We start from the raw sequence: 19,595 nt of genomic DNA on the forward strand, positions 1-19,595 counted from the left end.
TCATGACATTCTGCATTTATTCAAATGTCATTCATACATGTCTAGTTAGGAGCATTTGATTCATTCTGATCATGACATCCTTATCATTAGGCATAATTAGGCTCATAAAGTGAATCATACAGGTCATGTTCCACAGAGAACAGATCAGTGAAATCATGAAGCCTTATCTCCCTGAGCAACAGTGGAGCAGGTTGAATACAAAAGATCTTGTCTTCCCATACTGATGGCGAAGTAGATCCAAGAAAGCAGATCTTATCTTCATGTACTGGCGTGAAGCAGATCAAAGATAGCAGATCTTGTCTTCCCATACTGGTGGCGGAGTAGATCGAAGAAAGTAGATCTTGTCTTCATGTACTGGCGTGAAGTAGATCAAAGATAGCAGATCCTGTCTTCCTATATTGGTAGTGAAGTGGATCGAAGATGCAGATCTTGTCTTCATGTATTAGCGTGAAGTAGATCGAAGATAGCAGATCTTGTCTTCCCATACTGGTGGCGAAGTAGATCGAAGTGAGCAAATCTTATCTTCATGTATTGGCGTGAAGTAGATTGAAGAAAATAGATCTTGTCTTCATGTACTGGCATGAAGTAGATCAAAGATAACAGATCTTCTCTTCCCATACTGGTGGCGAAGTAAATCGAAGAAAGCAGGTCTTGTCTTCATGTATTGGCGTGAAGTAGATCGAATATCGCAGATCTGGTCTCTCTGAAGTTGCAAAGAGCAGATCATATCTTGTCTCCCTGAAGTTGCAGTGGAGCAGATAAAAGTAACCAATCCTGTCTCATTGAAGTTGCAATGGAGTGGATTAAAATCACAGATCTCATCTCTCTGAAATTGCGATGAGAGCGATCGCATCCGATTATCTTTAAGTTATAGCGAAACAAGTTAAAGCTATAAGACTTATCTCCCTGAGGTTGCAGAGGAGTAGATCAAAGATGGCAAATTTTGTTCTTTTGAGAAGCTACAAAGTATGAATCTTATCTCCCTGACATTACAGTGGAGTGGATTGAAGCACCAGTTCCTATACCTCTGAAGATGCAGTAGGAAGGAACAAGGCTACTGGAAAGAGAAGCATGGAATAGGTTGAGACTCAGTTGGACCGGGCACAATTGGGCTTTTAGTCTTTGCTCTATTCCCGTTACACGACAATGAGCAAAGAGGGGCAGCTGTACAAGCCCAATACTGTTCGGCCCACTAAAAACCAAATTAACAAGCCCAATTACCCAAACAATAACCCAAACCTAGCCCAGTCCAGAAACCCAAACCCATATTCAAAAAAAAAAAAAACCTAGCCTAAGAAGCAGCAAGCTTCAACAGACGCCTACAATGACCCTCCCTAATCGCCGCCAGATCCTCCGCACAAGACGTCGCCTCTTCCACGGCCTCCATACCTGCGAGAAAAGCGGATCCAAACAAAGAATAGACGCAAAGAATAACGAAATAGGATTCTTTACTTTTATTTTGTTGTAATTTTGGCTATAAAAGCCATCAAAATCAGAAGGGAGGAGACCGAAAATACTGAGAAAATTAATACGAGAGCAAATCGATTATTCATTCTTTAAAAGGTGATTATTAGATTTTTTTAGATTTTCCTTTTCTTTTTCTGTTTTTTGGTTCTATATTGCAAATAATATAAAGAGGAGGAAGAAAAGCTCACCTTTTCGTTGAGGCTGTCGCGCCACCACCATCTCCTTCGCAATCGGAGTTTTGGTGGGGGAATAGATGATCGACGGCGCAAGAGGGTTAGGAGAAAAGCCCTAGCAGCAATTGATTTCTTTTTGTTTTTTTTTAAATGGAACAGATTTGATTTTAATTTTTCTTTGGTTAATTTAAGACATAAGCAAAATGGCGTCGTTTGGGGGGAGGGGAATCTGAGCATTCTGACCTTAGATGGTCTATTTGTGCATTTGGTCCCCCTATTCTTGTTGTGCGTTTAAATTGAATTTCAGATTTCTTTTAATTTTACCCGCATACTTTATTTTTGTTTCAATCTGGCCCTTACTGCTGCGCAACAATTGGAGAAAGTGGATTAATTTCTCGATGGGTCCTCCTTTGGTTGTGCGCGTTTTGATGTGGTCCCTTTGCGCGTTTTTTTAACTTTAAATTCGGCCCTTAAATTTTTTTTATTTTTGATTTAATCCTTCATCTTAGTTTTTTAATTTTTAATGTTGTTGATATTATTATCATATCTTTATTATTATATTGTTCATTATTTCTATCATCATTATTTTTTTTTCTATTTTTTATACATTAACACACGCATTTCTTTTTATATATATATATAATATATACGTATAAGTTTTATAAATGCATACGCATTCTTATATATATATATTATGTTTTTCATATTTTATATACACATATATATACTCACAATCTATAAATATATATACTTTATTTTTTTATACATGTACAAAGTTATATTTTATTTTTACAATTTTGTATACATCTATAAATTTTACATTTCACATATATATATATACATGTATTTGTAAATATATACATATACATACATTTTTTTGTTTTAACGTTTATATACTTTATATTATACACATATATACTTATACATTTTTTATTTTTTATACACATATGCATATCTTTATATTTCTATCTTATTTTTATGATCTTCATATACTCATATACATGTATTTTTTATATTTCTTTTAGAAGTTATTATATGTCTTTTATTTTATATGTATACTTATATACTTGTTTTAATATGTGCATATACATGTTTTCAAAATTTATTTATGTATCATACTTATATTTTGAAAATACATATATGCATATAATTTAAAATTAAAATATTGATTTTATGTGATACATTAGCATTTTTCTACACATTTCTAAAGAAAATATATTTTGGTCTTGACAAAGTGATTAAATCATCGTCTTTTATAAATTTTCAAATATTTGGCATTCATAATTCTCGAGAAAAACCGTATCCTAACTTACTGGATTGCGATTATTTCTTGGTGAATTTAGAAAACCAGGTATTCATTTTGAAATAAATTCACAAATTTTAAATAAAAGTTTATTCTCGGGAATTCAAAATGTTGGGTCCTAACTTACTGGTCATGACATTTTCTTCTCGAGATAAGAATTTTCAAAAGCAAAGGCAATATTCGGTATTTTGAAGATTTAAAAATATTGTGCCCTAACTCACTGGGTGTGGTGTTTTATTTCTTTGAAATAAGAATGTCTTATCGTTTTAATCCATTCGTGAAATAAAAAGTTTCCTTTTAAAATCTTTTCAAATTTTCGACACCAAGGCATTTAAAAAAATCAATTTGGTACCAATTTTGGGCGTTACGAGGGTGCTAATCCTTCCTCGTATGTAATCGACTCCGAACTGCTTTTCTCAAATTTCGAGACCAAAATTATTTTTAAGGTGGGCCGATCACACCTTAATAAAGGATCGGTGGCGACTCCCATTTTCGTTTCTAAAGTCGACAACCAAAATTTTTGTTTTCAAAAAACGGTTTCGACACATACTATGAAAGAGCTTAGCAACATATTTAATTCTTACCCCTGCGTAGCAAGAAATAACCCAGGTAAAAGGAAAATGTATTCATCAACATTATTATTGGAAGACAAAAGTGGTTATGAAACGTGGTTTTTATGTTTTTAAAATGGTATGCCAAGCTGAATGCAAGGATTTTGAAGAGATTTTATTCTACAAAGATACTTATAGAAACATTAAACTATTAAAATAATTATTTTTATTTCTCTCAGCTTATATTTTAATTATTTATGTTTAAAATGTTATATTTTAGTTACTTATATTATTATAGTGTAATATTTTAGTTATTGAGCCTTAATTATTGTTAACGGTATAATGTTAAGTTTATGTGACACGTTAAATCATCATTTTAAACGAAAATTTTAGGTTAAATTCTATAATTAATTCTTATATTTTTTTTATTTTGAGCAATTTAATTTTTTTCTTTTATGTACTTTTAACTTTCCTTTTTTTTTCCGTTCTCTTCTACTTTTCTCTCTATTTTCCTCCCTTCTTCATTTTTTAATAGAGTTTTTCTATGTTCTTCAGAACACAAGGCTACCGAAGTCTTGAATCGAGAACATGTGTATCGTGATTAGATAATCGGTAAGGGTTGGTTTGCAGGGCATACTGTAATCAACAACCAGAGAAAGAATTGGTGGTTAGGACGTTCTTAGCCACTATAACCAGCTTACTATTTGGAGGAGAAAACTCATTTTCGAGGATCGATTCAGAGACCAAACTCACCGAGTCTAGGACTAAGGCTTATTATTGTTGTTCACAAAATTCGAATTTAATTCATAATTTAATTTAATTTAATTTTTGATTTCTTTAATTGTTTATTTTTGCTATCTCAATTATTAAATTTTTAGAATTTTCCAACTCCCCTAATTTATTTAATTTATTTTTTAGCAGGTCTGTTTGGAGTGGTGAACATGACTATTGCCACGATTATCAGCTCAATCGGAATTCTGTTCACAAGAAAGACACAGAACTTGATCACAATATTCAATCCCTGTGGGCTTGACACTACTACTCTTTACTACTGTTTAGAGTTATTTTAATTGTAAGAATTATTTTTGGTGCTTTCGACGCCCATCACAAAGATATCCTCTTACTTTTGATTGGTTTTTTAGAGTTTTTTGTTGTTCTGACAAGTTTTGAGGGTTGTATATGTAATTTTGTGTTTTTAACCATTAACTTTTTATTGTATGTTTCCTAATTGTCCTGTTTTCGTAAAAGTATTTTATTGAATAAAAAAGTGTCATACAAAGCAAAAATGGCTAAATTAACTAAATATATCAATTTTTTATTTGGCCTTTTAGGCTTTTTTTTTAAAAAAATTTTAGGAAGGGAGAAAGGGAAAGCATGTCTAGCTGGGCGCGCTTTCCTCCAATGGTCAATTCTAACGGATTTTTGAACGTTTGTTGGCAACGGTAAAAAAAATTTAAGCGACCCCCACCAGTCAAATTGTTTTTCTATAAATACCATGCAATTTTATTTTATTTTTCTCTCAAATCCATTTCTTTCTAATCTCCCAACTCTCTTAATTCTCTCAATTTTCTCAAGTTCTATTCTAAATTTTTCGATATGCTCATTTAAGAATATTATTATTTTTAATTATTTCGTATTTTATTTGTTTCGATTAAATTTTCACGAATGACAACCTCTTTAATTCGTTTCCACGACAAACACATTTTCGCTACTCAAGCGTTAATGGTAAGACAAAATTTTAAATTTTGTTATTTTTTAATTAAGTTAAGTTTGAAGTTTTTTATTTTTAAAAATATTTTAAATTAATTTTTTTGTCGATATAAATATGCATATGATTATGTTTTGGAGGGGGTTCATACATAATTTGTCAAAGGGCCTAATCATCGAAATTCGTGGTTACTTGTAAGACGCAGGTTTCTTGCATACGTCTCGTATGCTCAAGGGCTGCAAAGTCAATCCTACACTCATCGGCGCATTGGTGGAAAGATGGAGGCCCGAGACACACACTTTCCATCTTCCATGCGGCGAGTGTACAATCACACTCGAGGGCGTAGCTTTACAATTCTTGACATAGTGTTTATTTAGTTTTTTTGCCTCATCCAACCTAAGAGTTTTGGTTAAGTCGAAGGCGTTACATTCGATCACCGAAGTGATCACCGAAGTGATCTTGTAAAGCCACTTTTTATACATGTGAAAAGGGTTTATCAAAATTTTTAAGTATTTAGAAAAACAACGAAAAACATTCATTCAAATTAATAGTTTTCTAAACCGAAATAGCATGCAATTATCAGAGTATTAACTAAATGTCATGCTTTAAAATAACTAAGCTAATCTACTTCCAACCTAAAATAAAAACAAGAAATAATTAATAATTACAACCCGAACATAAACTGTTTTAAGGGAACTTTAATAAAAACTTTAAAATAGAAATAATGAAAAACAATCTTGCTAATCCGAAGTTTCTCCGATGCCATCCCAAGTCCTAGTTTTCAGTGTTACCTGAGAGGTAAAAAAAGGGGGAGTGAGCTTACAACAGCTCAATGTGAGTCTAAATTATAAACCATTATATATAATTGAAAAACAATAAACCTTATAATTGATAAATAGTAGTGAACTAAGCATTTTTCTTGGAATATATAATAAATCAATGTATACTCAATTTATATATGATGTGATGCAAATTATAGTTTGAAGTTCCCACCTGTCCATCCTATTCCTCCTTGAGCATTCCTCGATATTCCAAAACATATAATAATAACTGACCATCCCAGGTTTGATTTTCGGTGACCATGGTCATTCACTTGTCATCTGTGACAATGACTTTTACTACAATAACTTACCATCTCGGTTGCCCGGTTTTGATGGCTTTTTAAACTATCATCTTGGTTTATCTGATTTTAATGACATTGCCGCCTACTTCATGCAGTACTGACATTCAATATGGACTTAAATTACTATTGCCTCCTACGGAACTCCTCCGCCCTCTATACCCATTTTCATGTAATTATGCACATATACTTAGCATGTTATGCTATTTTTCATCAATAGATGCTACATTCAATATTTCATACTAGCATTTAATGGTGTGTGTTCATGCATATATTCACGTCAATTTCACATAGGCATATAATTTGTGCGAGTTAAAATAGTGTCACACATATATCATCTACATGTGAATTAGCAGTCCTAGTTTATCTAGTATAAATAGTGTCACACATATAATTTGTGCGAGTTAAAATAGTGTCACGCATAAATAGTGGTTTCGCATGTAATAATGTGACTCGCATGTAATAACATATTATTGACTCGCATAAGCAATGATTCACATGTAATAATGTGACTTGCATGTAATAACATATCATTGACTCGCATAAACAGTGGTTCACATGTAATAATGTGACTCACATGTCATATCATTGACTTGCATGAACAATGGTTCACATGTAATAACATATACTTGACTTGCATAAACAGTGGTTCGCATGTAATATTCAACAGGTGACTCGTATATACAACAAATTAGGGTTCACACATAATAATTTATGGGTTCGCATGTTTATTCAAAGAGCTCACGTACTCATTCCTATATAGTTTTGCATATGAGTTCGCTATGGGGGTTCGTATACAAGGGCTCACGTATAGGGTTTCACATGCAAGGGCTTGCACAAAGGTTCGCATACATCGGGTTTTCATACTAGGGGTTTGCCTATTTAGGGGTTCACACATGCTAGGGTTCGCACACAGGGCTCGCATATACAAATTCGCACATACAGGGGGTTTCTCCTAGAGAGTTCTTATTTTCTACTACTTTCAGTTATATATAGTGATTTAAGTTTTAGATCCCACACCAAATTTGAAAACACAAAAACCTTAATTTGGAAGAGGAGGTTGATGATCTTCTTGGGAGGATAGGGACAATTTTGAAAACTTTGACTCCTTTTGCTTGAAAGTTGGTTTAGCAAAAGAAGAACTTGGGGGTGTTTTTCTTGAAAATTTACTAGGTAAAAGTTCTAGGTTTTGAATAAATTGGCTATTTATAAAGTTTTCTTTCCCTATTTGAAATAGGTTTTAAGAATTCATGTAGAATTGAGACTATTTTAAATCAAGGACTAAATTAAAAAAAAGTTTTTGGCTGGGCTAATTTGAAAATTTGACACTTTTGTGGGGTAAAAGTAAGGAAATAAAATATTTTAATTGAATGTGCACTAAAGGTTTCAAACTTTAGACCTATTGGTAAATTAAGGCCTTACCACTAAACCAACAAGCTAATTTTTATTATTTTTTTAACAAAAATTATTTTTAAGGCATTTTAATTCTCTCACCCTAAGTTTTTTTTTAAATTTAAATTTTACTCCTATTTCTTCTAGGCCCAATTTTGGATGTGACAAAAATTATGTAAAACACATAATTTAGCGCTGTTAAACAACTCTATTTACATCAATGCTTGTGTCTTGAACACATGTTTTTCATTTACCACATAAATGCATATTACTTTCAAATAAAATTTCAAGTACTAATGTATCCTATAAGTATTACTAAACTAAATTACCAAATTTTCATTTAGAGTTTAAATTATACAAAGAAAAACTCTTGATATACTTACAACAAAATGTTTGAATGATTCCCCCTTTCTTCCTTCCTTGAAGTTTTTGTTTCCTCGCCTTTAGCTCCAATTTGGTCTTCACTCTTTTTCTCCTTATCTTCATGGACACAATACATGTAACATTTAATATCAATATAAAATCACACACCATTTCCATGCAATGTAATGAGATGAATATAAATTTCTGAAAAAAAAGACCCTCCATCATCCTTACCTATTAACCTTAAAACCTTAACTTCTCTTTCTTTCAAAATGTCCTCTTTAACAACTTTTCCAAAAATTCTTCTTGTTATGTAGTTTTTAACGTTGCTCTATTAAGATTTATGATGAAAATTTGAGTCAGTGGCGAAATTAGGGGGCTGACTGGGGCTCTCGCCTCCCTAAAATAGAAATTTTTTTATTTAGGCCCTTTAAAATTTTTAAAATTTTAAATTAGTAAAGGTAAAATTGCACTTTGTCCTTCTTAAAAATATAAAAATTTGATTTAATACTTTAATGATTATAAACATATAGGCTATTAAAATGGTGAAATTGTATTTTTGCTATTATAAAATTACAATTTAATTTCAATCCCTTAAATATATATTTTTTGATTTGGCCCCTATTTTGAGTTTAAAAGTTTGGAATAGATTGGAGATGAAAGAAATGACTAAAAAGAAAAGAAAAGAAAAGAAACTAGAACAAAATGGTGAGAGGGAGATGTGGGGAAGAAACCTTAGCGGATAACTTTCCAATAATAATATGTAGGCTATTTTACCAAAATAATCTAAAAAATATTATATTTATAAAAATAATTCAGGTTTAAAAATAATCACTAAAATAACCCAAAATGAACAGTGAAATGGGGTTGTGGCCTATAATGGCCGGAACCACCTCGTATTTTGGACCCATGATTGCCTGATAATTGTGTCAAACTTAAAAAAAAATGAGTTTTTTGGTTTTAGCCTGTCAATGGCAGGAACCAGTGTATTTTTTTAAATTGTATAATATTGGTATACATAAAAGAAAAAAAAGGAAAAAAGATTTTTTTGGGTGCTGGCTTGTCAATGGCTGACACCCCCTGTATACGAAAATTTTTTTTTAGGTATTGGTCTTTCAATGGCCGGCACCACCTTTTTGAATTTTTTTTAAACTTTTTTCGTATACTAGTGCCGACCATTGACATGAAAAAAGTAAAAAAAAAATTCCAAAAAGGTGGTGCCGGCCATTGGCAGGCCACCACCAAATTTTTTTTTACTTTTTTTTAACTTTTTTCGTATACTGGTGCTTGCCATTGACACGAAAAAAGTAAAAAAAATTCTCATAAAGGTGGTGCCGACCATTGGCAGGCCACCACCAAATTTTTTTTTTTACTTTTTTAACTTTTTTCGTATAATGGTGCCTGCCATTGACACAAAAAAGTAAAAAAAAAATCCCATAAAGGTGGTGCCGGCCATTGGCAGGCCACCACAAATTTTTTTAAACTTTTTTCGTATATTGGTGCCGACCATTGACAAGAAAAAAAGTAAAAAAACAAGTTTTCTGGTGCCGGCTATTGACAGACCAGTACCCGAAATTTTTTTTCGTAGGCTAGCACCAAAATTTTTTTTCCTTTTTTTTCTGTTTACTAGCATTATATAATTTTTTTTAAAAATACACTAGTTCCGGCCATTGACAGGCTAGAACAAAAAAATTCATTTTTTTAAGTCTGACACAATTATCAGACAATCATGGGTCCAAAATACGAGGTGGTTCTGGCCATTGCAGGCCACAACTCTATTTTACTGTCCATTTCGGGTTATTTTAATGATTATTTTTAAACCTGGGTTATTTTTGTAAATATAATATTTTTTTAGAATATTTTGGTAAAATAGCCTAATATGTATCATCTTTTGAGGATGTTTACCTAAATATTACAAAAAAAAACCAAAATATTATATTTTTTATTTACGAAAATATTACAAAAAAAATAAAAAAACAGAAAAAAAAGACTGCGTGATGTGACTAGACTCGTCCATGGTAGGGAGGCCTGCCCGCCCAAGGCCCGCCTGAAATATGGGAGGTTTGGGTAAAAATATAGGCCGGAATATGGGCTTGGGCAAAAATTTAGGCCCGTTTAAAAAAGCGGGCAGACCTCGAGCACAATTTTTTGGCCCAGGCCGGCCAAAATATATTAAATATATATTTTTATTTTAAAATATAATAGTTTTTTTATTTTAATACTTTACTTTGATTATAAAAGAAATAAAGTGTTATAAAAGAAATATAATAGTTTAGTGTTTCTATTTTCAATAAAGAGGGATAAGAAAACAATAATCTAACTTCATTAGCTCTTGATTCTTATTCGTGATATATACATTGTTGGTATATACAATGACATTCTTTAAAGCATGTAGGTGCATTGAAGTCGTGTAATTTCCATTTCATTTCACCACTTAAAATAATGTCTCACATACTTCAATTACTTGCAGTGTAGGGTTTGATGAAAATTGAAAATCTAATTGAATTCATGTATGCCCATGATCATAAACTGACAATTCTTCTTAACTTGTGCACATGGTAGGTGCATTTTAAAATTTTAAGGTGATATGATATGTTGGAAGAATACCTTTACCAGTATAAATTGTTTGTAAAATTTAAAATTTAGCAATTAATACAATTAACAATTAATAATTTGATAATTTTACTAACAAGTAACAACTAATTTTAATAACAATTAGTTTTAATTTTATTTAAAAAATAATTTTAATTTTAATTTTAATTAAAAGCGGGCCGGGCCGGGCAGACTCGACCTTTATTTTTCCTCTGGGCACTGGCAAAATCTCAGGCCCATATTTCGGGCCGGGCCCGGGCCTAGTAAGCGGGCTGAAATTTTTTTATGGGCCCGGCCCAAACCCGGCCCGGCCCATGGACACCTCTAGATGTGACAGGAGACTGATAGGCGGCACCAAAGGTGCCATTCCCATGGACGGCACCACTCGTGTTATAAACACGAGATCCGTCCATCTGAAGGAGAAAAATAAGAAGAAAAATAAGAGAAAGAGGAGGTGCTGCAAAAAAAGAGAGAAAGAGAAAAGGAAAAGAAGGTATTTTTTTTAAAATAATTGATTACTATTATTATTTTGAGTATAAAACTATTATTATTTTTATTGTGTTAGTTATTAGGATTAGTGGTTAAATGATGTTCATTTACAAAATGATAACTGAAAAAGTATGAGTTTTAGGATGAAAAATTGCATATTGAAACGTTGGAGATTTTTTTTTGAGATTTTGTTTATTTTTTGACAGATTGAATATTGAAGATGGATGATAAGTTTTTTGTATACGTTTATTTCGATGGAGTCATTTTGACAACAAGTGTTAAATGTGTATTTGAATGTCGGCAACAAATAGCAATGAGATTTAATAGAAATGTCTCGTTGGATGAAATGAAGGCAAGGATTAATGCAAAAATTCTTAGACGAGAAGGATATCAAAAATTTTCTACAAGTTTCTAGTTTCGACAAATCCGGTCAAATTCACCGAAATAGAAGTTGTAGACGACGAAGACGTGGAGACAATGGTCGCTCTTTACTGTGGGAATGGGAGTGACAAGAATGCACTGATTCACTTATTTGCTGAGTTAGCTGGTATGGAGCAAAATGAAGATGTCAATGCATCCGATGAAGAACACGGAGCTCAAGAACCGTGGATGGTGGCTCTAATATCATACGTTGATAGTGAATCGACTATGGGTGGGATCGGTATCGATCTGAATATTACACCCGATATTGATGTGGTTGGTGGTGAAGAAGAAGGTGGTAGCTATCATTGGGATGAAGAGGTCAATAGTGACGGTGATCCCGATGTGGACGATGTACCTGATGATATTGACGATAAAGATGTCAACAACGATAGAAACATAAACGCTTCTTCGGTCAGGGAGCAGATGCGATGTATTTTGATACATAATAATCCTAGGCCACACATTTCACTCATAGACCCTGACGCAGCGTATGTAGCTGAGTTCCCGGAGTACTCTGAAATAGTTCATCCTCACGGGCTGGTCGTAAATTCTGATCATGATGAGTTATTCATAGGCCAGAGATTTAGCTGTAAAAAAGAGTGCGTATTTGCTATTAAACGGTACAGCATGAACATATCAGTGGATTATAAAGTCGCAGTGTCTACTCCGACAATATATATTGGGGAGTGTTGGAAGGCAGCAGAAGGCTGCAATTGGAGGGTACAAGCTGCATTCATTAAAAGTTCTTAGATGTGGGAGATACAAAAATTTGTTGGTTCTCATACATGCACATCAACACGTATGACAGAAGATCATGGAAAACTTGATTCGAAAACTATCTGTACATGTATCATGCCAATGGTGAAGGACATGCCGACCATTAAAGTTTCGGTACTGATTGCCGAAATGCAAGCACGATTCCATTATCGAGTATCATATTGAAAGGCATGGGTAGCTAAACAGATGGCAATGGAGCTACTGTATGGGGATTACGATTCGTCGTATAATGAGCTACAAGGATGGATAGGTGCTATGCGGGAGTACGTATCGGGGGACTGTGATTGAGTTACAGACAAGGCCTTATTAAGGGCCAGACGACCAGTTACAGCCGGCAAAAAAGATTTTCCATCAGATGTTCTGGACCGTTGATCCATGTGTGCGGGTATTTCCCCACTGCAAGCCATTTGTGTAGGTGGATGGGACTTGACTATATGGAAAATATAAACAGATTCTACTTCTTCCAGTTGCTTAAGACGGAAATAGAAACGTGCTCTCGATAGCATTTGCCATCGTAGATAAAGAGAACTTGGAGTCTTGGAAATTCTTCCTCACTAACCTGCGGAGGTATGTTATTAACAACGATAACATTTGCATCATCTCCGATAGAGGGAAATGTTTAATTGCAGCAATTAGGCGTTCCGATGTGCCATGAAGATCCGTTTACTGCATCCGTCACATTGCGGCTAACTTCCACAAAGATTATAAGAATGCAGACTGGAAGAAACAAGTCGTGGCAATGGGTAAATGATAACCTTATATTTTGAATATAAGTTGTAATGTTTTATGTTATCGAGTTACTAGAACTTAATTTTTTTCATCCGTCACTTTGCAGCGTACGAGTTAGAGCCACATATTTTCCGCCAAAGAATGATCCGACTTGAGAGTGATATGGAGGGGCAGACAAACACATCTTTCTGACAATGGTTGGGCACAATAGAGTCGTGGCAATGGGCTCAAAGTTTTGACGAGGGCTTTCGTTATGGCCAAATGACCACAAACTTAGTCGAGGGGATCAACACTGTCTTGTTGAAAACACGTCATCTTCCGATTGCATCTATCTTTTCTACTACTTTTTACAGGCTGGCTACCTTGATGCCAAGAATGGGTCAGCAACAAGTCGACCAGATGGAGGCGGGACACGTGTTTATCGAACATGTCAGGGATGCAATGGTTGCAAACCGTCGGATGGCGAGGTCAATGAATGTAGAAATATATTCACGGTGACTGGAAACGTTTCGAGTTACTAAGACCATCAGTCATCTACCTGGTATACCAACTAGGTCCTATAGAGTTGACCTCCGGAACAGACAGTGCGAGTGAAGGAGGTTCGACACACTTCATTATCCATGTGCGCATGTCGTGGCAACGTGTGCTAAAGTCAACCTTAATGTTGAACAATATGTCGATGATGTGTACACGCTCGAGCGCACATTACGTGTCTAGGAAAATGAGTTCCCCGTCCTGCCTGACCTATCTATGTGGGAGGTGCCTCCTACGACTTTCGAGCTTATCCCAGACAGAGGGTCACGGAGGAATCCAAGAGGTTGTCCGCAATGAAGTAGAATCCGTAATGAAATGGACATTAGGGAGAAATCCAACGGTAAACGTTGTGGATTATGTAGGTTAAGTCCGACGGTAAGCATTGTGGATTATGTAGGTTAAGTGGTCATAGTCGAAATAAATGCCCTCATCGGAACTTTCATGTTGGACAGTCGTCCGGATCGGGTCGGAATTGACCTAATGATGTAAAATTTGTATGTATAGTATTATAAAACGTATAATTCATTTGAAGTAATTTTTATTATTCAGCTTGTGCTTATGCTTAAATTGTATCCAAATTAAGTTATAAAATACCATGTGCGCATTTGGAATTATTAGAATTGTATGTCCAACCCGTAGGCATTTAACCTTAAATTTAACTTTAATATAATGCAAAAATAAAATAATTAAATTTATACAAAAAAATTCAGAAGTAAGCAAAGATTAAATTAGAAAGATTAAATTTATACAAAAAGAATACAAACTTCGTAATGTACAAAAAGTGCATTAAACCCCTAAAATTGATGGTTCGATGGTGTGGTCCTAGGGGTATACCTATTCAGAAGTCGACGCTCACGTTCTGGGTGTTCGCAACGACCAACATCATCATTCGGCGCAAGTAGGGGTGTGGCAAACATAGTGGAAAAATCCTGTGGCTCGTTAAACACCGACAAACTTGAACCGGAAGGAGTCCCATGATGCTGTGGATACGGGTCGAATGGGTCGGGCATGTCGTACTGCGGCGGGTAGGATCCAAAGAGTTCAAACTCGTGCCGTATTCGCCCCTTGAGAAGCTCAAAAAATAGTTACCGCCCGCCAAATCCGGATGATAGCTATATGAACCCCTATGTGACTGTGATTGTTCGAGATCTGGTTGGGGCTCCTGCTCGGGTTCTGGTTTCGAAGAATAATATGCCACAGGATTCGGATCCACCGGGGCCGCTGCGTCTGATCCCCTAGGTTGTTGCACGTGCTGGGGACTACAATCAACTGGCCTCCAAGTATATATGGCTTCCCGCAACTATAGTACCATTGTATATACTCTAATGATGGTTGTGATTCGAAAGCCATAACCATCTGAGGTCGTCGACGCAATCGATCGTTCCACAGTGCCACAAATTTTCGGTGCTTAATTCCCCAATCCAACATCAGTTTTTCTCTCTTATTCATGCCGTGAACTTCCCCCTCCTCGCACGGCAGATCTGGGATAGGTTGGATGCAGCCAAACTTTCGTAGCACCCGATCTCCGTGATACCACTTGACCATGTTAAAATTTATAATTGGTGCGTTAGTGCACCATATGTGGGAATGAACTTATGCAGACGAGGGTACCACGTCTATAATTTTCAGCCTACAGTATGGCATCCATAAAACTGCATGATTAATAACATTGTTATAATTAGCCATAACATGTGAGTAAGATATAGAAAGTAAGATGTCATGAATGTTAGAATAGCAGCTTACCTCTTCCCGGGTATACTGTTTGATCATGAGTTGGTATATCGGGACAGTGTGCGACCTCCCGATACCCGGACGAACACTCCACCTACAAAAAAACATATAGGGTTTAGGGTTGGTAACATTAGTCAATATATTATGACTACAAATAATGACAATTTATATTTTATCACCTGTTCACCAATGGATAAATATACGGTTGGTGACTAACCGATGCCACAAATGGCATCCAATAGAGCGCTCAGGACTGCAGCAATGTGAGGCATCCGCCCATGTCTACAACATTCGGGTTTGTCACCCGACAAAGCTCCCGTTATAGCACTGCTAGAACGGCGGAGCCTCAGCTATACGAGCTAACACTGGACAAATCAGCTAACAAGGGCAAGTACATCAAATGCACCTTGTTGTTGTTGGCATCGGGCATGAGTACTCTCCTTAGGATATGCATGATGTACGCTCGAGCAGCGCACATCAACTCACCTTCAATGGCAGTCGCTGATAATTTTCCAAATTTAGATTTCAGCCATGTAAATTTTAAGCCCAAAAAATTCGACTCATCGCCCTCTGGCGAGTCTCCTATGAGCTGATAACAAAGTGCAGTTGGATCGGTAAATGAAGATACTCCCGTTTTGGGACTCTCGTCAATTGGGAGCCCAAGCTGCATTGCAACATCCTCCAAAGTCACCGTGTACTCCCCACATGGAAAATGAAAAGTGTGGGTCTCTGGGTGCCACTGCTCCACTAGCGTAGATAATAAATCATAGCGCAAGTCAGAGGTCCGGATCAATGCTGCTGACCCAAATCCGGCTTGCTCCAAGTACGGCATCAATCGAACATCTGGAGCTTTCTTTAAACCATTTATACGGCCCTTTATTACTCGGTAGGAGTCCTGATAGTGTTAAATTACAGAAAAAATATTACGATAACATAATTTATTTCTATATATTACATATATCCTTTTTAAATAAATAAAACCCGTGATTAACAAATAATAAATCATACCGCCTGATTAGCCGCATCAGATATGTGTCTATCGGGTCAAATCAATCAAGCCATTGTGATGCCTGCATGTTGAAAAAAAAGTTAGTAAAACACTCTTACTTCGGCTATTTCTTCGTATTTTTTTCTCCGCATTTTATTACTTTAAAAAATATCATAATTTCTAATTTTATAAATTTATTAATTTAGTGTGTTTTTAAATTAATTTAGTGTAAAAACCCTTATTCATGCCCTTTACTCGTATTATTTTCCGAATTTTATTACTTTCAATAAAAAATTATTTTCGTATTTTATTATTTTATATTATTTCAATACATTTTGTTTGAAATATTTGTATTAATTATTTCTGATTTTTTCAAAATTTTTGTAAAATACTCTTACTTGCCATTTCTTCGTATTTTTTTCTCCGCATTTTATTACTTTAAAAATATCATAATTTCTAATTTTATATTTTACATTATTTAAGTGCATTATGTTTGAAATTTATTAAATATACCATTTTTCTCTTCTCCTTATATTATGTTATTTAGCATATAAATTTTATGAAATTTATTTAGCATGAAAAATTCATGTTATGTACATTGTATGTTGATTAGGAATTTTTTATGAAATTTATTTAGAATGTTGTAATTAGTTTTTTAGAAAAATAGCATTAAAAATAAAATGATAAAAAATATGTTTAAGAAAACATAAAATACTGAAAAGAAAAAACGAAAATTGAATATTCACGGAAAGTAATAAAATCTGAAAAATGGCATTATTCAGAAATTTTAAACACGGGTCAACCGAATTGACATTATTCACTTTCCAGGAATGTTAGGGATATTACATACTTTACCTTTAAAATTTTAAAATTTACAATTATCAAACAATCTAATTATATTTCATACTTAATTTAAGCAATATACCCAAAAAAATTATAACTTAAATTTAATAGTTAATTTTCTAATTATCAAATAGCACCTAATTCTCTTTAAATATTAACTCTCTCAGCAAAACGTGCAAAACGTGGACCGAAACAATTTAAAAAAAAAATCAAAATTTCATCACCCTTATGTTATAGGTTAAAACAAGCTATTACTCCATGTATTTTTTTTTATAGAATTTGATATTTAGTCTCCGGGTGAATTTAATTTTTTAGGGTTAAAATTAAATTGTAATTTTTACGAGTGAATTTAAATTTTTTAGGGGTTAAAATTAAATTGTAATTTTACGATAGTAAAAATACAATTTCATCATTTTAATAGCTTACGTCTTCATAATTTTCAAGGATTAAATCAAATTTTTATCATTTTAGGGTGCTAAAGTGTAATTTTACTTTTAGTAATTTAAAATTTTAAAATTTAAAGGGCCTAAATGGATAATTTTTCATTTTAGCCTTTGCCAGCCCCTAGCTACGCCCCTATTTAGTCCCTATACTTTAAAAGATAAAATTCAATCCTCTTATTTTTTCAATTTAAAATCTTATTCCAATCATTATTGTCGTTGGTAGTTTCTATTAAAAATTGTTAAAATAACATGTTTATTTCCATCAATCATATTACACATTACATGAGGGTAGCTTCATCAGCATGCTGAATTGACAAATTTTGACAAAAATATTTACGATTTTAATGATTGGATTGAGATTTTAAATCAACACAATTGGAGGACTAAATTTTTAACTTTTTAAGTTTAGAGATTAAATCTCAAATTTTATTAAAGTGCAGGGACTAACAGCATATTTTAACCATTTTTCTATCTGAATATTCAGATTGACAATTTTTTTATTATTTCAGCCAGCTATTCGCGTGGGACACGCGAGGTTTAAAATAATGGCTGCAATTCCGACTTTTAGTCACGGATCATTTGCAAATCCTTCTTGCAAGATCTCTAGAAAATTAGTTGCTCTACTTTACCATCTTCACAATGGAGACTTCAAAATTTTTTCCGAGCGTAGAGATACCGAATGAAGGTTGCCAAAAGACATTAAAAAACTGCAATGAACTGCTGCCAACTCTCCCTCAAAGCAAAGCATGGTGGTGTGACCAGCTTTTCCAATACCAAGGCTTCTGGATACCTAGTTTTGGCATAAGAGGAAGCATGTTGATCAATGATCACTTCAAGCCTCGATCCACTGACATCATCGTCGCAACATTCCCTAAATGTGGCACCACCTGGCTCAGAGCCCTTGTTTTCTCCATTATCAACAGAAGTTCCTTTGATTTCAGCGACCATCCTTTGCGCAAAGCGAACCCTCAAGAGTTGGTCCTCTTCTTCGAAGGATATCTTCATAAGTATGGGTCAACTTCCTTCGTCGATGGGCTTCCTTCACCTCGCCTTCTTTCAACTCACCTTCCTTACTCTTTGTTCCCAACACGCATGACCGATGATACCTCGGCTTGCCGTTTCGTTTACATCTGCCGGGACCCCAAAGATGTTTTTGTCTCAAAATGGCATTTCGCCAACAAGTTGAGACCCAAGGAACTGCCACCACTTTCACTAGAGGAAGCCTTTGACTTGTTCTGCAAAGGGATATCGGAATATGGACCGTTTTGGGATCACGGTTTGGGGTACTGGGAAGCTAGTGTGGAGTCACCGAAGAAAGTGTTGTTCTTGAAATACGAAGATGTGAAAAAGGAGCCTTTGGGGTGTGTGAGGAAACTTGCAGGGTTCTTGGGGGTACCCTTTACACCAGAGGAAGAAAACAACGAGACTGTGGCAGAAATAGTGAAGTTGTGCAGTTTCGAGAGCTTGAGCAATCAAAATGTTAATAAAAGTCAAACCAGCAGTGGAGGACGACCTGTTGGTAACTCTGATTTCTTTAGAAAAGGAGAAGTAGGAGATTGGGTCAACCATTTGTCACCTAAAATGGTTGAAAAATTGAATCAAATTACAGAACAAAAGCTTAATTCAAGGTACTGGATTCAACTTTGATTGACTCCTACTTTATGATGTTATAATGATATTAGAGTCTATAAATTATTTGTTCACCGTCTCAGTGAATCTGGTTTATAGAACTAAATAAAAGAAGTCTTTGTTTGTAGTTATGTGGTTTGAGTGGCTGATAATGCTTTTGGTTGTTAGTTTTTTGGGTCTTTGAGTGGCAGCTTCAAATTTTATTAAACATATATTTATACTTGTATTATATTTGTGAATGTAATATATTAAGATTTTCCAAAAAAAAAAGAATAAAAAAATGTAACACCCCTTACCCGTATTCGACACCGAAATAGGGTACGAGGCATTACCAGAGTTT

General features: G+C 34.4%; 1 pseudogene; it reads left to right on the forward strand.

The window, feature by feature from the left end:
• The first annotated feature begins 18,189 nt into the window (after positions 1-18,189).
• On the forward strand, positions 18,190-19,386 carry LOC105787819 (cytosolic sulfotransferase 13-like; annotated as a pseudogene).
• The last annotated feature ends 209 nt before the right edge of the window (positions 19,387-19,595 follow it).

Source organism: Gossypium raimondii, chromosome 2, assembly GCF_025698545.1.
Source record: "Gossypium raimondii isolate GPD5lz chromosome 2, ASM2569854v1, whole genome shotgun sequence".
In the NCBI taxonomy this organism is placed as follows: Eukaryota; Viridiplantae; Streptophyta; class Magnoliopsida; order Malvales; family Malvaceae; genus Gossypium; species Gossypium raimondii.